The sequence below is a fragment of the Thunnus thynnus genome, chromosome 18, assembly GCF_963924715.1.
Source record: "Thunnus thynnus chromosome 18, fThuThy2.1, whole genome shotgun sequence".
NCBI classification, from domain to species: Eukaryota; Metazoa; Chordata; class Actinopteri; order Scombriformes; family Scombridae; genus Thunnus; species Thunnus thynnus.
This window is the reverse complement of record NC_089534.1, coordinates 27,796,111-27,814,209: the sequence shown is the minus strand read 5'-3', so window position 1 is coordinate 27,814,209 and position 18,099 is coordinate 27,796,111. Positions and strand designations below refer to the sequence as shown.

Sequence of the window (18,099 nt, the reverse complement as noted above, 5' to 3'; positions counted from 1 at the left end):
CAAGAGGAAGATCAAAATATAAAAAAGAATATTTGGTTGAAAAAAACCATTACCAAATCTCAGTATTATTTATAAAATAATTTTTCTCTCTTCTTTGGAAAAAATCCATTATTGAAATTATGGTTAAAATGCCTCAACAGCGACACCTGCAGGGCGGGAGGAGAAAGAGCAGCATGTGTGAAGTGGTGGTGGGGGGCAGTGGGGGGCAGAGGAGGACATGGATGTATTATGAGAGCTGGATACCGGACTAAAAATTGCGCCCATCCAGTTTTATAGGAATTGCTCGCCTGGCGTATAAGCCAAAAAAATTTCCAGCTTCCGGGTCTGCTTCCACTGAATATGTGCAGTAGTGTTTCCCCCGCTGGCCCTGTCTGCGAGCTCCTGCTCGGCCCATAGACTTTACATTGTGATGACGTCAAGGTTTTTTAAATTGCTTTTCTCGGCTCGAGGAAATATTTGATGTTGTTTGCAGTTCGAGGTGTCCTGTCAACAGTTCTACAGGCGTCTCTTTTACAATGGTGGTCTATGGGGAAAATCCTTTTTGGGCCGCAGGGGGATTTTTTGCTGCAATACCGAGTGGCCACTGGGAAAAATTGGCTGCAAGGCTGAGCGGCGGCGCCCTATCCAGCTTTTATTATACATCCATGGAGGAGGACCACAGACTGTACATAAAGATGGACATCATGACAGCACCCCAAAAGTGAAGCCAAAACATCCTGGTGGCTGGCTGCAGTATAGGTCATAAGTCCCGCCCCCTCCATGTTAGTGGATGGGACATGAGCCAAACTAAAAAATCAAAGTACACGTCAAATAAATTTTTCTTAAAGACTGGTTCTGTCATTTCAGGTAGTTCGTATCATGCTGAAGTGCTCATTTTTCTTGTAAGTTTGTTTTTAATTAGTTATTTGACGATATAGAAAGCAGGTCTGACGTCATGATTGACAGCGGTGACGGCCGCTCTCAAACGTCCGTCAGGCAGTGGGACGGCTGAGGGGGCGTGTTCCGCGGGCCGTCATCCCGCCGCCCGACTCTACTGCGCATACTCTGGCTGCAAATGACGTCACATAAGCAAGATGGCAGCCCCCGGAAGGGAGATATTTCGGCTTCACCTTTGCATAGCGGTAGGAAGTTCTCTTTATACATCCATGGTAGGAAGTGGTAACGCGTTGTCCATATTTATATACAGTCTATGAGGAGGACGGGTGCCTGCTGTCCTCTTCCTGACGTCGCCGGGGAGGCTGGAGAGAGAAGCAACCGGAGAAACAACCAGGAGAGCTAACTTGTCATTGTTGCTAATGATATCGGACTGGTTAACCAGCAGCCACAAAGTTCTGTTAACTAACAAACAAGATGACCAACAGCCACAAATGGACGTTATGACATGAATACTTCATACTCCATGAAAGAAAGAAGAAGACATCAGATAACGTGAGTCAGATACAGCTTCTCTCTCTCTGTCTCTATGGTCGCTAATTTCATCTCTGATGGTTAACTGTCTCTCTGTGTGGCTGTTGTGTGAATTTATCTCCTTAACAAGAATGCAGCAGAGATCATATAATGTGTTGTAGGTAGTTTGCTTGTTGAAGTTACAGTGAGCTGTCTGGACTCACTCATTCATTTGGAATTGATCCAGTTTTTAACTGAGTGGTTGTTCAGTCACCTGTTGATGTTGTGTGATTAGTGAATCAGTGTGCAGGAGGTCTGGCTGCATGTTGTGACAATTTCTTCAGTTTTTTTTTTTAAGCTGAGTCATATATTGAGTAATAAGCTTAAAGTAGCTAGAATAACAAGTGTTAACATGTCAGCTTTGTAGACTATATTTTGTATGTTGTGCATATAGATAAGAGTGTGTAAGTCATGTATTTGATACATGCAGTAATACTTTCTGATGTGAACCTACACTTTAAGATCTGTGAATTTTTTCATCAGGTGGGGGACAGTGATATAGTTTGATGTGTTTTATTGTAAGATTCCATGTTGGTTTTCCTCCTGTCCTCCCCAATATTTTGAGTCACCAACCGCCACTGTGACACAAGTACCCAAGCTGCTGTGCAGGTATTATTTCATGGGAGTTGTAGTTTTTTAGTATGCTCACAAAGTAATTATTTAACTTTTTTAGAGTCACAAAGTTTCAACTTCTAATAGCAGCTGCTGTGGATGTCTATTTGTCTTAGAATATGCTAATTAAACCCCATGTAGACCCCAACTCCCTGACTTCAACCTCCTTCACCGCTCTTGCATACTATGTTACACACCACTCCAGTCTTATGACATCATATGCAAGAGCTGTGGGGAACACTACATTGGTGTAATGGCAAGGACACCTGACCAAAACAGCATTGACTGACTGGAATTTCATTCTCAAGTGATGACAACTGAGCCAAAAGCTCCATTTGCTGATGAAGGTTTTAAGATATAGTTCAAAGCTCCCTGAAACATGAGAAAGTAGACCTTGAGTTAAGATTATTTTGTAACTACTATTTCCAAGGTCAAGAATGAACTTCCTTGCTTGAAAAACAACTACTTTTTCTACAATCCAGGGCCATGAAAGTAAAATCCAATTCTAACAAATTGTGTGAGGAACTATGGTTATTTTAAAATGCTCAGGAGAATATCAAACAGAATACCACATATGCTGTAAATACTGTATTCCAGAGTAAAGTTTGAGGAATAATACTTCCACTGATTTATGTTATAAAGATCCTGTCAGCTGATACTTAATGCCAATATGCAATAATTCAAACCTGACAGTTTTCATAAAGAATTAGCCTACAAAGATTTTGTGCTTCCAGTGGAATTCTCTTCTTGGTTGAGCAGAAGATCTTTCAGACAGTATGCATGACTAACCCAGCTTAAAAAGTCATTTAACATCCAATCACATGGGGTAGAAAATCAGTGCTGCACTGCTTTCAGTGGGTTGAACCCTTCCTGCATGTTTGACATCACAGATTTGGCCAGAGGTGTACCTGCAACCTGCAGAGTGGACTGCAACAAACACTGTATTTACACTGAGGTTGATAATTTAATTAAATCCACATTAAGCCAATACTGCCATTATTGCAAGTGCTATGTAAACACCTTAACAAGGTTATGTTAGTCATATAAAGGTTGAAATTGAGTGTACATAACCCGATTAACACACCAAGATTAGCTGTCAGTCTTTCAAATTACTGTGGCATGTTCACGAGATGGACATAATATATGAACACCTGTATAGTTGAATACTGTCCAATACAATAAATATTGTGGCGCTCATAATATTCAAACTGGATTTTCATGTTACAGTCTGAAACATCATAGAAATCTACAGAATATGTTTGACTTTTCAGGGATAGCCTATTAGTTTCAATAGTACTATCGTACACTGTTGTAAATATGAAAAATCACATTTATTCTCCAAAACAAACAGAAAACCAAACTCTTTTTTTAAAGACGATGAGGGAAAAAGAAAGAAAATTATTTTGTCAAATTCCCCTGGATATCATCCCTATGTATGGCATGGCTGCTGCTTAACATAAACCCATAGACAAGCCCAAATGTAATTATAACCATAAATCAAAATCAAAAAACAAACCTTAACGTGCAACTTCATTGATCAAACTAGAACTAGCTAATGAGAGCTTTACACATTCTGTTCCTTCAGGATTTCTCGTCAGTATTCCTTTTTACTCCCACTTTCCACATGGACTGTGGTCCTTGTCACTGTTCTCTTCCACTGATGACCTTGCTAGGGTGTAGATGGTCATTTCTTCCTTCTCATTGCCGAACAGTACTAAAAACACAAGAGGCTGTGTTAGTGTGGGCCTTTTGCTACAGGTACTGTTGAGAACGTGAGGTATCCAAGAAGATCCCAAATCATAGTACAACAGTTTTATACTCCAATGAGGCACTTTTATAGTATACATGGTATTCTACTTGTGTTGGAATCATAGACTCTATAAAAATATGGACGTAGTTACCGTGACATCACCCGTTGGTTTCTGAAGAGCGGTTTTGAAGCTCAAAGTGAGCCGCTCCGGCCATCGCCATCTTGGCAGTACGTGACTCTGCCTAACTCCCAGACAATCAAAAATGGGCAAAGAGGCGGGCCGAATGGCTGAAACAAGCCTCCTAGCGGCTGGCAGCCCTGTCACTCGAAGCAGCCATGTCCTTCATTATGCATAACTTTACGGCTTAATAAAATTTAAACGGGTGAGTTATAAAAAAATTCACCCCCCGTACAGTTGTCATGAAAGAGGAAATTAGCTACAGAGACCAAAACCGTTTTTTGTACCAGGCTGTAAACATGTTTATTTCTGTTGTAAAGTTGGGCATTTTAACATGGGGGTCTACGGGGATTGACTCGCTTTTGGAGCCTCAAGTGGCCATTCAAGGAACTGCAGTATTTGGCACTTCCGCATTGGCTTCATTTTTCAACCCCAGAGGTTGCTGCTTGGCTTGAACCAACTAGTTTGTACAAAGTGTCATCTGAACACGTCTAAAGCCAAAAGTGTTTATAGCTGGTCCAAATAGCTACACTTGAAGGCATCGTGATAATTATTCAAATGGGGGATGATGATGCACACTTTGAGGCAGTCACTCCTCAAAGGTGTTAATGGTGTTCCACTGATAACTGATGTAATCTGACCCTCTCTGACCTTGACCTGGCCTATCAAGCGAATGGAAACTGACTAAATGAAAATGAAAAAAAGAATCCAAATTCAGGTTCTGTTTCTTTGACTTTGTGCTATACTTGTTAAGATTCTTGCATTGACTCTCCTTGTCTCTGTTTATGTCCCGTTTTTTTTCTAAAGCACTTAATGACACCCCTGCTTGTTAAAAATGTTCTGTATAAATAACCTCAACTTGACAGCACCGTGACTTAGCCTTTTTTTAAACCATAGCATTACAGATGGATGTTTGCTGACTGAACATTGAGGATAACAATATATCTACTGTTTGCTATCTCTCTTGCTGACAGGAATGGCATTAAGTTTGTTGCCAAATGCACCTTGTGCATGATTAACTATCTTTGCTGTATTAAAACACACCCGCGTAGCCATCTGCCAAGTACGATTGTGTTCAACCACTGAAACCATTTCATGAGAAAACTCATTTTCAGCCTCTTAATTATTTTTTCATTACAGTGGGGCTGAGGAGTAGATTGGAATTGGACAGTAATTGCCCGGTCTGAGCGGTGAAACAATCCTGATGCATCAGTCTAGATGAAGTGTGACAGGGAGACATCTCGCCACTGTGCAGCGCCCATTAGCCTGTTTCCTCCTTTCTGATCGACTAAAAACCCCCTCGGATTGTGGTCAGTGCAAGGTCAGCGCAGCGGCCTTTTAGGGAGGCAGAGTGCCAGCGGCAATCTGCACAAGATGTTGATAACCTTGTCGCCAGCATTGCAACTGTCCCTAAGCGTGTCCGATTGTGAGTGGCTGTCACATTGCGGTGCACTTTACCATTCTCCTGAAGCTGCCACTGGAACTAAAGGGGGCAGCTCCTGCAGGTTTAAGAAGGATGTGTTCAGCACAGCTTGTGAGGCTGCTGTTAGGATTATCTTTTTTTTTTTTCCCCCATCTGCGCTGTGATAGGAAATCTTCTCCAAATGTACTATCATGTGCAGCGCTGCCAATCAATACAGCTCTCTCTGCAAGAGTTAAAAAAAGGGGGTCTCTGCTGTCAATTCAGCTTCGGTCCCGCTGCCTGTCCCAAAATCTGGGTTGATCCTCCCTGCAATGGCAAGTTTCTTGCAAGATAGTGTAAATATAAGAACACATAATGTGTCTGTGAACTTGGTCTACAAATGTTCTGTAAGTGCCATGCAGAAGGAAATGAGAATATGTAACTTACGCTGAGCAGCAGATACTGTAGCCACAAGTGACAATTATAGCCTAGTGGTACCAAGATTCTTGTGGGACATGAAGTCAGTCAGCTGGCTTGACTGAGAGTGAGTGGAATGGGACCACAATGAGGAAACAAACGTCTGGTGAGGCGAAAAAAAGGCTTGAAACTTGAAATATTGATCTGTGCCATGTTGTAACATTGTGTAACAGTAGCACAAGTCGAGTCAAATCAGCAAACTGACTCAGTAATGTTGGATACACAGCAATATCTATCTAACATTAGCTAACACTAGCCACCATAAGCTACTGGTCATACCAGACCAATAAAGTCTGTAGCTGGCTGTTCAAGCTGAAATGGGGTGTTCAGTCGCTCTTTATGGTGGTGATTATTTGTGCCTGGTGCACCTGGGAAAGAAAATATAGAAACAGTCCATTCCACAAGTGTTTCATTAGATATCTCTCTCTGCAATGGTGAGCAAACAGGAGTTTGTCTTGTTTTAATAGAATTTCCAGACAAGCAGCAGGAAAAGGCCTCAGGCTTTGACAGAAAGCATACTGCGGCCTTGCTGAGAGGTCTGAAGCTTGTTTTGCCTTGAAGGCTCTGCAGCTGCAGCCAAGTTTCACACATGGGTGGACAATGACCATGAAAGTAAAATCAAATCATTCAGCCGCACCTCACTGCTTGGACAGAGAGGAAGATCCTGCATGTCTTCATTCTTCACCTTAACCCAGTTGTATCAAGGTCAGCCTTGGCGCTGGGAAGCAAGGACATGCGGGTTTTTCCTTGGGGCGACATAGCAACAGCTCTGTCCAAATGCAGCTCCCTGCGTTAGACAGTTCAATAAAGGCTCAATAAAGATCTGGTAGGCTCTGATAGCGCAGTCAGGGTCTTTATTATGAGAATGATGGGAGAGGAAAGAGTACTGAGAGCTGTGTTCAGTGGAGCGGTTTACATGAGGCAGACACATAACGAGCAAACTCGTGAAACCAATCCAGTGGCCTCTGCTTTAAACCTCATGGCCTCCAAGCAGGCTCATATTGCCTCTGCCCTGAAATGTATTACTCTATTTAATGAAGGGAGGATTTATAATATCTAATAATGATGACTATGATCAATCACAAGGCATCACTCTTCTTCTCATCAATCTATTTCGTACACAAAAATTTCTCAAGTCTTGAAAAAACTGATCAAACCTAAATTCAAGCCTCTAACAAGAAAACAAGAAAATATGAATCAAGTATTCTTCTTGCAACAACTTTAAACAAGATTATGGCAGCAATAAAGAATAAAAGGGGTGGGTGTGTTTATTCAGGTACCGACAGATGATCAACCATTATCCTGGAATTCTAGTTGAAATGAATACATCAATGGGTTTGTAGTCTTATCAGATGCCAAAGCTTTAATTAGGGGCTTTTTAACTTTGGCAAGTTATCAGAGCAACACATTTTTCTGCTAAATCTTGACAATTGGGAATGTACACTTCAACTTTTTTTGGTAACAGTGCATTTTGTTGACAAATCTCTCTGGACCCCAGAAAGAAAGAAATGACATGGCTGTATTTTTCTAATGATTTACTAAATCTGATCTGTACATCACCTAAATGTCAAAGGTCATATTCATACATACCTGTGGCTCATCTTATTTGGTCTGGATCAAAGAAAAAAACAACAACATTGTTACTTTTTAGTTCTGGTCCAAATATTACAAAGAAAACCAAGAGATATAAATATGAAGTCACATGGACTGACAGGTAACTCATTCATTGGACAGTTTATGTGATGTCATCTAGCATTGTCAGTGCTACATGGACTTGGAGGAGGAAATCAAATTCCGGTGTCATAAAAAGCCTTCAAAGAAATACCTGAATATACCTGATGTGTCAGACAAACATACTTATTACCATGGTTACCAAACTTATCAGAAAATACTGCATAATTATATAAAGCGCATACACAGACCACGAGATTGTTTGAATTGTAGTTTAGCTTTTGAATTCATGGACCTTGATTCATTCCACGGCTAGCTGCGAGGAACTGCTGATTTTCTTCATCCACATCCCAGCATGCACAGTGCACCTGGCTATGGAAGCCAATTAGCTCAAGATTGCAGAGGATGCCTTTCAGTAGGGTCAAATTGAGATCGGATCACATTCCCACCACAAATGAACTGCTCCAGAACTACACCAAGACCAATTCATTCAAAGGGTCTTAGTGCAGGTTTTTTGGTCCATATCTGAGTACAATACAATACAAAACAAGAATGTTTGCACTAACAGGTTAAAGTACAATAAAAAGCCCTGCTAGTGGCCCCTAGTTTTATCTCAGTATTCAGCGCAGTCGTCTAGATCTGGGAGACTCCAGTTCAAGACCCAGTGTGGGGACCTTCTTTATCATGTAGTTTATTTATGAACACTTATTGTAACACTTAAATTTTCTAAAATTAAAAGCGTAATAAAAACAGAAACAGGATTTTTAAGTCTCTTTCCACTTTTATTCGAATACAAATACAAATAATTTTGCTGCCTCAACAAATACAGATACAAATACAAATACTGGGCTCTCTGCACATCCCTATTAAATACATACCTCAAGTAAAATGCACAAGAGATGAAGGAATAAACAGTATCAGCCCTGTCCTTTGTTCCTAAAAAAACATTATGATTTTCCAGATCATTTACTTTGTGTGATATTATCATAAAGATGGATTGCTTGTAAAAGTGGTTGCTGTTATAACAAATATTCTGTCATTGTGTGGAGTGAAATACTGAATATTGAGGCAGAGAGATGAGCAATAGAACATCAGCATCACAGAGAAAGGTTATGTATTAAATTTACAGAATGTAGAAAAGTGAATTCAAAGTGATTCAAAGTTTAAAACAAAACCATGCTTTGTTGAAGGTAATTTATGTCCGTTTAGGTACTCCAGAATAATACGTAGAGGCAATGGATTATCCCAGAAAATGGTCTTGTGTTAGAGAAAAAAACCCTCCTGTTAGAATGAATTGAGCTATTTTTATCAGTTTCTATCTGGAGAGCAGGGTGGAAAAAAAAAAACTTTTCTGCTCAAGAGCTGGGAGTATTGTCTAAGGGACAGCTGATCCGTATGCTTTACCGCCAAGAGAAGCCACTTACTCCATCATCGCAGAAATCCCTGCAGTACAGCCTTCCCTTGTACATTTACAGGCCTGAGTTCAGCCCTGTATCCCACCTGTCAAGACAGAGAGCTAAACATGTCCATCTTACTCCATTTGGTGAAAAACACAGAGGGAAAAAGCTAGAGAGGTGTGCTTCTCTATCTCTACTTTTACTTTTTTCTTCATTGTACTGTAATCGCAGGGGCGAGTGGGTTGCATATTTATGAATTATTTATTGGGGAGCTAATGCATTGCACTTGGAGGAAGAGTGCCCACTTTGACTGTAATTACTCTGGCACGAGATCCTGCGTGGATTTCAGATGCGAAGTCCCTTTCCGTCTTTCTGCTTGACTGTGTTCAATGATAAATATTTTTGAAGTTTTAGTGCACTGAATGCTTTTACAGTTAGAGAGCGAGGATTAAAAAATAGCCAAGTCTTGGGATGGATTTTGGTGTCACACATGTTATTTAATAGTTTTAAAGCACGAACCGAGTAATACTGTTTCATCAACTTTTTGATGTCATAAAACTGCACTATTTGAATGAGCCACTCTCAGCTAGGCCCTAGTGTGATGTCACAATGGGAAAAAAATAATAATTCAAAAGCATTCATTTTGTAATTATTCTAATTAAGGGTCTATAATCCAAGTCTTTCAATATGGTCTGCTAGTGGAGAGGTTGGGGTAGCTTGTATCCTTAGTAGAGAGAGTAGTGGATCATAAATATATACTACCATTGTTAGCTTCATAAACCTTAAAGGCCCTGCAAAACCATATCGCTGTTTTCAGATATTCTGCTCAGGTTCGGCCTGGTCACAGGTGGTACAGGAGAATTAATCCACGGCTTCACGAAATATGTGATTCTAGAAGCTTGCTGACGTACTTGCAGCACTAGTTGGTGAACTGCTGTAGCTGCCGAGCTAACTGTTAACACACTAGTGAGCAGAACATGCTAGCGCTAATTCTTCACATTAGCTCTTCAAGCTTCTGTTTTCTTGTGCTGATAGGTGAAGCGTAACTGACAGGAAAGTCATGGGCTGTGTCAAAAATGTTTACTATTCAGCATATAATTGAATAAAAGGCACAAAACAATCAATTAGCGCAGCTTTAAAGAGTAACTTAACACCTGTAAATCTTGATTTTGCTGACCTCTAGTGGTTTAAATTGCAGTGATGTACAGATGTACTCTAGTACCCTTGATATCACTGTTGGGTGTGGTTACAGGAGCAAAAAAGCACACCTCTGACTAGAGATTAGGGGTGTGCCTGAATACAAATACGTTACTCGGCAAAGCACAAATAGTGGGGTTTTTTTTACGAATATTTGTTTCATACAAATATTTTAAAAATTATTTGTTTTCGGGAGGAAAAAAAAACATGTTAAATACCAGCGCACAGGTCAGTTACATCACTATCTCAGTGTCTCTCCTCTGCTCTGCTGTTACGTCTGTCAGCAGATCTCAACGAGGGGAGTCACATCCACCTGCTACATGATGCACATTTCCTAATTTGGACATCACTCCCGGAGTTGGGGGTGTTCCCCAGAGATAAAGCTGAACTACTGACACAAATGAAGCGCTCCCAAGGGAACACTTCATGAACACTTATTGTAACACTTTAATTTTCTAAAATTAAAAGTGTAATAAAAACAAACACAGGATTTTTAAACCTCTTTACACTTTTATTTGAATACAAATAATTTTGCTGCCTCAACAAATACAGATACAAATACAAATACTGGGCCCTCTGCACATCCCTACTAGAGATGTCTCAGGCTGATCATAAGGATCAGTATCAGGGCTGATCCTGGTATATATTAAAGGATAGCTAAAATAAATCTGATGAAATGCTGATCCTTTCTTTACTCAGCCTGCTGGAATTGCAAAGTGGCTCTTCTTTACAACAGCCTTCAGTGCAGCATTTCACTGCATATGACAATGAAAATTTGAGAGAAAATTAAACTTGTCGGTGTGTGTTTGTGTCTGTACTCAACCAAAGTTCAAGGGAACAAACCTCCTCTCTATAACACCACTGTGAGTGATACATCTCTGTAGCCTGTGAAAAATGTGCCAAAGTCAGAAGGCTATAGCTGATATTTCAATGTGACAGATACATATTAAAACATGTCATATCTTCTGCAGCTGTGTTAACATAAGTATCAGATTGGTATCAGACATTCTTACTTCTGGTCAGAATAAAAACTTGAAACTTTTAACCACAGAGGGCAGTAAAACGCTGCTTTTCAGCCAGTAACAGTTGGAAATTGAAGTTACCTCATATAAAAAAAATGCAATTAATTACTGAATGTTTGTTTATTTTATCAGTTCAAAATGATTTCAATATAGAAACCTGTGTATGCTATGAAACTGTGTGAACAGATGTATGTTAAGAAACTCTTACTTAAGACAGATTTTCTTCCCCGTGTACTGCAGCTGTTGTGAGTTTTCCACACAGAGCTTCACAGATGAGCAGTGGCACTAGTGGCGACGTCGCAGGATTTTTGGATTTGGAGTTGCTGGATTCTCTGTGGAGAAAATGCTACAACGACTCAGTGCTGTGCTACTACAGAGTTGACTGTGATCACCAAGATGAGATGTCATAACAGTTCCCGATCATCGCTGTCAGCACAACAACTTCCCAGTGTGCACCTGAGCGAGGCCCACAATCCCTAAACTGCTCCGGTGGTTTTTATCGTCCTCTTCCCCTCTGAATCATATCGTGTCTCCCATACCTTCCTCCTCTGCTCAATCCAATATGCGCTTATCTAGATGTAAAAAAAAATAACATCCTTACCTCACTTCTTTGCTCGCACTTCTCTTATCTCTTTCTCACTTTCCATTCTAGAGTAACAGAAATACTGACAGGGTCTTAAAGCTCTGACCCTTGTAACCCTCACAAAATGGCTCGGATGGGGACTTAAGATCAAGCTGTATCTGTCAGTCTGTCAAATGTGACATCAACACCACCGGTCGGGTGTTGAGATTTGCTTTTGTTGTCAGGAAAAAATAGAAAAAAATCAAAGCGTTTAACTGGAGCGATTGACAGACACAGATACATTTCCGTGCTGCAACATATACAAGAAAACATTTTTAAACTACTTTGCATTGTACGTCCTGATGTGAAAAGTGCTACACACACTAACACATTATCCTTTAAAGTGACAGTGATTGGCCAACTGGGGGCACTACAATTAAAGGTTAATTTAATTGCAAACTTTCAAAAGCAATAACTGTCACATCACTGAAGTGATTTTAATGAAGTCTGGAGGGATGATGCATCTTTATTATTGACCCGCGAGGTGCTCGTGTTTCAGATGTCAATGTGAAGAAGAAATAAGATTTATTCTTACATTATGTTGTGACTGAATGTGATGCATGACTCTATACTCTCTATGTAGTCAGTAGACGTACACTCATATATATGTGAATTTGCTCAATGTTTGAAAGTTGAAAATGTTTCAACTTGAATGAAAAATTTGCAATTGAGGCTTTACAACTTCTCTTCATGAAAGCATAGAAACAGAAAACAGAGGGGCCTGGAAGAAAATAAGAGAAAGACTTAAAACAGACACACACACACACACACACACAGTATATACATTGCTAGATACATTACATTGATGGTTTGTCATGAATGAACAGTCCAGTGGTTAGACTCTTGAAAATAAAAGCAAGAATAATAAATATGACAGCGCCTTGTGGTATCACACGCTCCTCCATACTTTCATGGTGTGTCTACGCCAGATGCTTGTCTTTTTTTCAGTCGTCTTTCACATGCAGCAGATGCACTTCAGCTCTTTGGCAAGGGGTTCATTGTTTTTATTGGACAGCGTGCAGTCCAATCAGGAAAAAACAACATAAATGAATAAGAAAGCAGAGGTGTTTTTTGATTACTTTGTTTTTGACCTGTCGATAAGATGGATTTTTGGGGAAAGAGCTGTGTATATGGCAACTGAACAGAGATGACCTTAAGGATCCATAGAGGCCTTGACACCGGTGGTAAAGGGGCAGTGGAGGAGAGAAGCTGCAGTGACAGCAGGGAGATGATGCAGATGAGTTGGTTTAAATATATTCAAAATAAATACAGTTAAGATGGTCATTGGATGATAGGCCTTCCCTTTAAACAAACCTGGGTAAAATGATTGGATAATAGAAATTATATTTACAACTAATTTTCAAAAGCCTAATGTTTTGAAGGAAAGATAATGCTGGCTGGATCATCATAATGAGAAAATGTTGTTAATTATCCAATCTTGCAATACAGCATTCACTGTTAGTAACTACAGCATTATGAAGCTTTTTTATGGTTATGTTTAGGCAGCACTTGGTTATGGTTATGGTTAAAGTTAGGGTTAGATCAAAGACTTGACTTGGCTTAGTTTAATACAGAAAAAAGTCTGCAGTGACTTGAAGCACAAAAGATTTCACTGAAACCATCATCTTTCACTAACCTTAACCAAAGTGCTTTGTTGTCTAAACACAGATGTGATGCCCAGAACTTTATACTTCCACCATCCACTTCAACCACCTCTCTATGTCTTCAGTGTGGTACATAAATGCAGCGATTCATTCATTTGAAAAAACATTGCCTGTGAACATAATCCAGGCGGCGATAACGTTTGCCACCGCAGCCTAATTGGGAAAACAATTTATATATATAAACATTATATCAAGGAGACAAGTTGCACTAAAAGCTTCATTAGAGAGTAGATGGGAAACTCAGGGAGGGAAAAGCAAGATGACAAGTAACGAAGTTCTCAGTCAGATTCAAACCAGGAACATTACAATGAACCCTCATGCCACCAGGATGCACTTCAGATTGAATCAATATGCCATATAATGTCTTCACTCATGCTTTACATGAGTAACTGTGACCTGAGGCATCTTTTAAGGCTTCTAGTCTATCTAGACTGATGGTATAATGGACTGTGAGCGCTGTCAAAACACAGCTGAGTTCACAAAAGTACTCCAGACGGACGCCAGTGTAGACACTAACTGAAGCCTGAAGTTGATACCGTCGAGCAGGTTTCGCTCCAGGGCCGGTGTAGACGAGGTGTAAGGTGAGTTGGCTTACTGATAAGTCTGAAGACACTTAATTCATGTATTAAACACAAAGCTTTTGTAGAGGTGCTCGAGTGCTTATAGCTGGATTTGAACGGTGAAACGGTGAGTGCCACATTTACAACATAGCACCATATCCTCTGCTGTTGCACTGAAGGCAGTGAGTGAGTAATGTAAATTCCAATTTCAGATGACAGGGAACAGCGAGCTGAATAATCCCACACCGAGCATTTCATGGATGACCTTTCCAGTCTTCAGCATGAGCGGCAGTAATGCGAAAGGCAGATGGAAGCGAGAGTGATAGGGGTTCAGAGGGGGGTGAGCAGTGCCCTGTGGCTGCTGCTCCTGTTAGGGTGGTATGAATCTATATCACAAGAGATGTGCTTAATTTGATAATGATCACATCAATATGTGACAGCAAGTCCCCATCGCTGAAATCCAGTGTGCCACTGAATTCTTCAGGCGGGCTTTGAAAAAGGTCTATCATTTAGAGAAATCAGAATTGGGGGAGAAGTTAAGCTTCTCCGCGGGACTCAGCGCAGAGTGGGAATTAATCTTGATAAATGCTGGATGTCTATATAAAAACGGCAAAAGTGTATTCAAGATAAGAGGCCATGCAAGCCACATTCTACGCCTCAGATTCTTTACGCAGACAATATACACTCTTGATTTCCCTTTTCTTCTTTTCTGCTGACCTAGAATGCCACAGATGTGCTTTTTCCTACAAAGGTGTTATCTTTTTTTTTTCCACCTTAGACCTTGAAAATCTTCCTCTCCAGTGAGTATGGAAACAAAGACATGTCCATACAGTAAAATAAGGTTGTCTGGCTTCAGAGGCTTTGACAAGGTGACTCATAAAGGGGTGTTACAGACAGAGAGCAAGACACGCTGGGAGAGTCTGGAAACTCAATCCCCCCTTTGCTCTGGCGCTGATGGATGTGCAGAGGTGGACCATCCGTCTGTGATGCAACCTCGTAAAGATGTCATTTACCCAAATCAAAGACAAAAAGGAGACTGCTTTGCTTACCGGCAGATGGAAGGTCTTTGCGAGTGCACGTCTTGTCAGAGATGGTGCAACAGGGCAGCAGATAGAGAGATCACGGTGTAAAGTGGAAATCACTCACTCACCAGGAGTTGTTTTTTAACAGCCGTTAAATGATGCCTTCCTGGGAGTTTTTTTCCCCCCACCCCGAAGTCTCTCATTATGTCCCGTAGAGTCCTTTATGATCTCAGGCATGTTTCCCATGATGCCCCATCTGTCTGTCCCGCTGTGACAGAGGGCCCGGCCTCCTCTCATTCCCGCCGGACAGCTCCATCACTCACCTCTGACTGCAGCTATCTCTACATCAAAACAATGCCGTGCCAGAGTGAATTAGTATGTCCTTCACCTTGGGTGGAACCCTGTCATTACTTTACCCCGACTCAAGAGAAGAAGATGTGATTTACCACACGTTACAGGAAGTGCAACATTGGTATGTCCTCAAAGGCTGCAGGCGCTGTAATATGTGAGGTTTATGGGTGTCCGGCTATTTTTTTTAACTACAGGGAGAAATCTGAACAAAAGGTTTCAAGACATTCAGTAGACATGAGTTGGGAAATGATTACTGTGTTTTATAGTTGCCTTTTGGGAATTCATCTCCTTGTATACAAACCAAACAAACCTTTCGCAACAGCTGCTAGAAATGATAATTTTCACCGTGTTCTAAATCACCAATGTCTTTCAATAGCACTTAGCGTTGCACTGACAAAGCATTATAAGGTGAACCAGAGTTCATGGAACTCTTGAGGTGATCACAATCATCGCTTGGTAAAACAGCAGCCTCGCAAATTGTGTTCAAATGAGACAAACTCTGAGGAACAGATTATGTTTAGTGGACACAATGTGAAGATTACGTTGCTCCACTGTGAGAGGATTATGTGACAATGGAAAGAATTTGACTTAAGCATGAAATGCAAACTTAACTTACAGCAGAAAAGTTTCTGTCTGAATGGAATAGACTTGGTCACTGGAGTTAAGGCAAATCAGGAAGTAAAACATACTTTTATTTATCTCTCTTTGTGCATATTTGTAAGACTTCAGAAAATGGTTGCTTTTAGAAAATAATTATTAGTTTTATGATATGACAACGCTGTGGTTAAGGTCTGGTTAGGTTTAGGCACAAAAACCACTTGGTTAGGGTTGGGGAAAGATCATGGTTTGGGTTAAAATGAACACTTTAAATGTGGTTTTGGTTTAAGTTTCTACTACCTTCAAGTTAGGCAACCTTTGTCGTCATGGCAACAGAAAAAACTATGACAATCATAGTTATGGTTTCATAAAAACATGACGGTTGGAAACGGGAAGCAAACAGTGGTCTCCTGGAGCTAAGTCCACTTTTTACCATCTATCTATGTTCCCCAGAGATAAAGCTGAGCCTTCTGACATACGCTTCATGAACAAGCTTCATGAAGACTTTATGTAACACTTTAATTTTCTAAAATTAAAAGCCTAATAAAAACAAAAACAGGATGTTTAAGCCTCTCTCCATCTTTATTCGAATACAAATGCAAATAATTTTGCTGCCTCAACAAATACAGATACAAATACAAATAATGGGCCCTCTGCGCATCCCTAGTGTCTATACATACTACATAACTAAAGATCATTTTTACTGACTGAATTTACAACCTATACTGTTGTTTTTCTTGTGAGAGCAGGCTGACATTAAATGTTGGCTTAACTAATAATAGACTTTGGCTGATGGTATTTCTTATTAGCAGCCAAGTTGGATATATTTGAATTACCCAGTTTTAGTTATGACTTGAATGTTAACATGAACACTTTTTACAAGTCAGATAATGGTAATTATGATAACTCTAGAGTCTAAAGTACTGCAGTATAAAAATAACCAATCACAAATAAAAGTCATGCACTGAAAATCTCTGCAAAATGTACTTTAATGTATGTTTGTATCTCAGGTTAAAGGCCCTCAGAATAGGTTCCAACATTCAGTCACTGTGGTTGCCACTTGGTTCTTAGAGCATGTAGACATTTATGTCATGATATGACACAAGGTGTATAACATCACCGATGATGGCTCCATCTTTTCTCATCCTCATGCGCATACATTAAAATAGGCACACAGGCACTCAGGACAGTGTACACACATACAGTTCTACACAGCTGCGTACAACAATTACACACACCAGTCAAGGTATCATGGCTCCCTCCTTGACAAGTCTGCTTTGACGACCTTGCTGCTGAACACAAACAGTTTAAAAAGCCCTTGCTGCTGAGCAAAGAGAGTGGTGTGTCCTGTGTGATATGGATCGATAGCGGGCCCCGGTGAAGTGCGCCTCCTTTATAGCCGCTGAACCTGAGCTAGAAGGGTTAAAGGAACGAGGGAGGGCAAGGGCAGGCCTGGATGTGGACAGAATCCTTGATGAGGAGGAGAAGCAGGGTATGGAGCCAGGATAAAGAAAGCCCAAGGCTGGGCCCCAGAAGGCAGCAGACAGTCTGTGCCCTCGTAGGTTCTGGGAGGAGAAGAGAGGAACACATATCAAAACAGTCCATGAGAAAGATGGCAGCAAGCAAAAAAAAAAAAAGAGAGATAATGTCCAAGGAAATCTTCGAGGATGTGTTTAAAAGTGAAAGAGGAAGTAGAAGGCTGACAGAAGGTGAGGGAGGAGGAATGAAAAGGAAACTGCATTAACATTTCTTCTGGGTTTGTTGTGGAAAATAGGCAAGGCCTTTCATAAAGTACTTAAAAGAGGAAGTTAGGCTGCTTGGCTGGTGTATCGAAATACCTCTGAAGTCAACAAAACAGTAAAAAAAAAAAAAGAATCAAAACTTGAAGTAAACAAAGCGAGGAACATTCCCTGCTAAAGATTAATTGGATTGAAATAGACGAAATACATGTTCTTTCTAAAACTGTGCAGAAAACACAACTGTGAAACCACTGAACCAACAGCAGCAGTGATATATGGATAAAAATACAGCACCCAATCTAGCTTCCATGTGTTCTAAAAGCCCTGCTGAGGTCAGTTTACAAGTCTTAAATGTGTTTTCATATGGTCAAGCCATGATGGAAAGCCAGGCC

The 18,099-nt window shown here is 40.5% G+C and overlaps 1 long non-coding RNA gene across 1 annotated transcript in view; it reads left to right on the top strand.

Annotated features, from left to right (window-relative positions):
* The first annotated feature begins 1,081 nt into the window (after positions 1 to 1,081).
* The window catches only part of LOC137168784 (uncharacterized), a 202,858-nt gene continuing 185,840 nt past the window's right edge, over positions 1,082 to 18,099 (top strand). Inside the window, exon 1 of the long non-coding RNA XR_010924341.1 lies at positions 1,082 to 1,428. This is a non-coding gene — a long non-coding RNA (uncharacterized lncRNA). The remainder of the gene's footprint in view (positions 1,429 to 18,099) is intronic.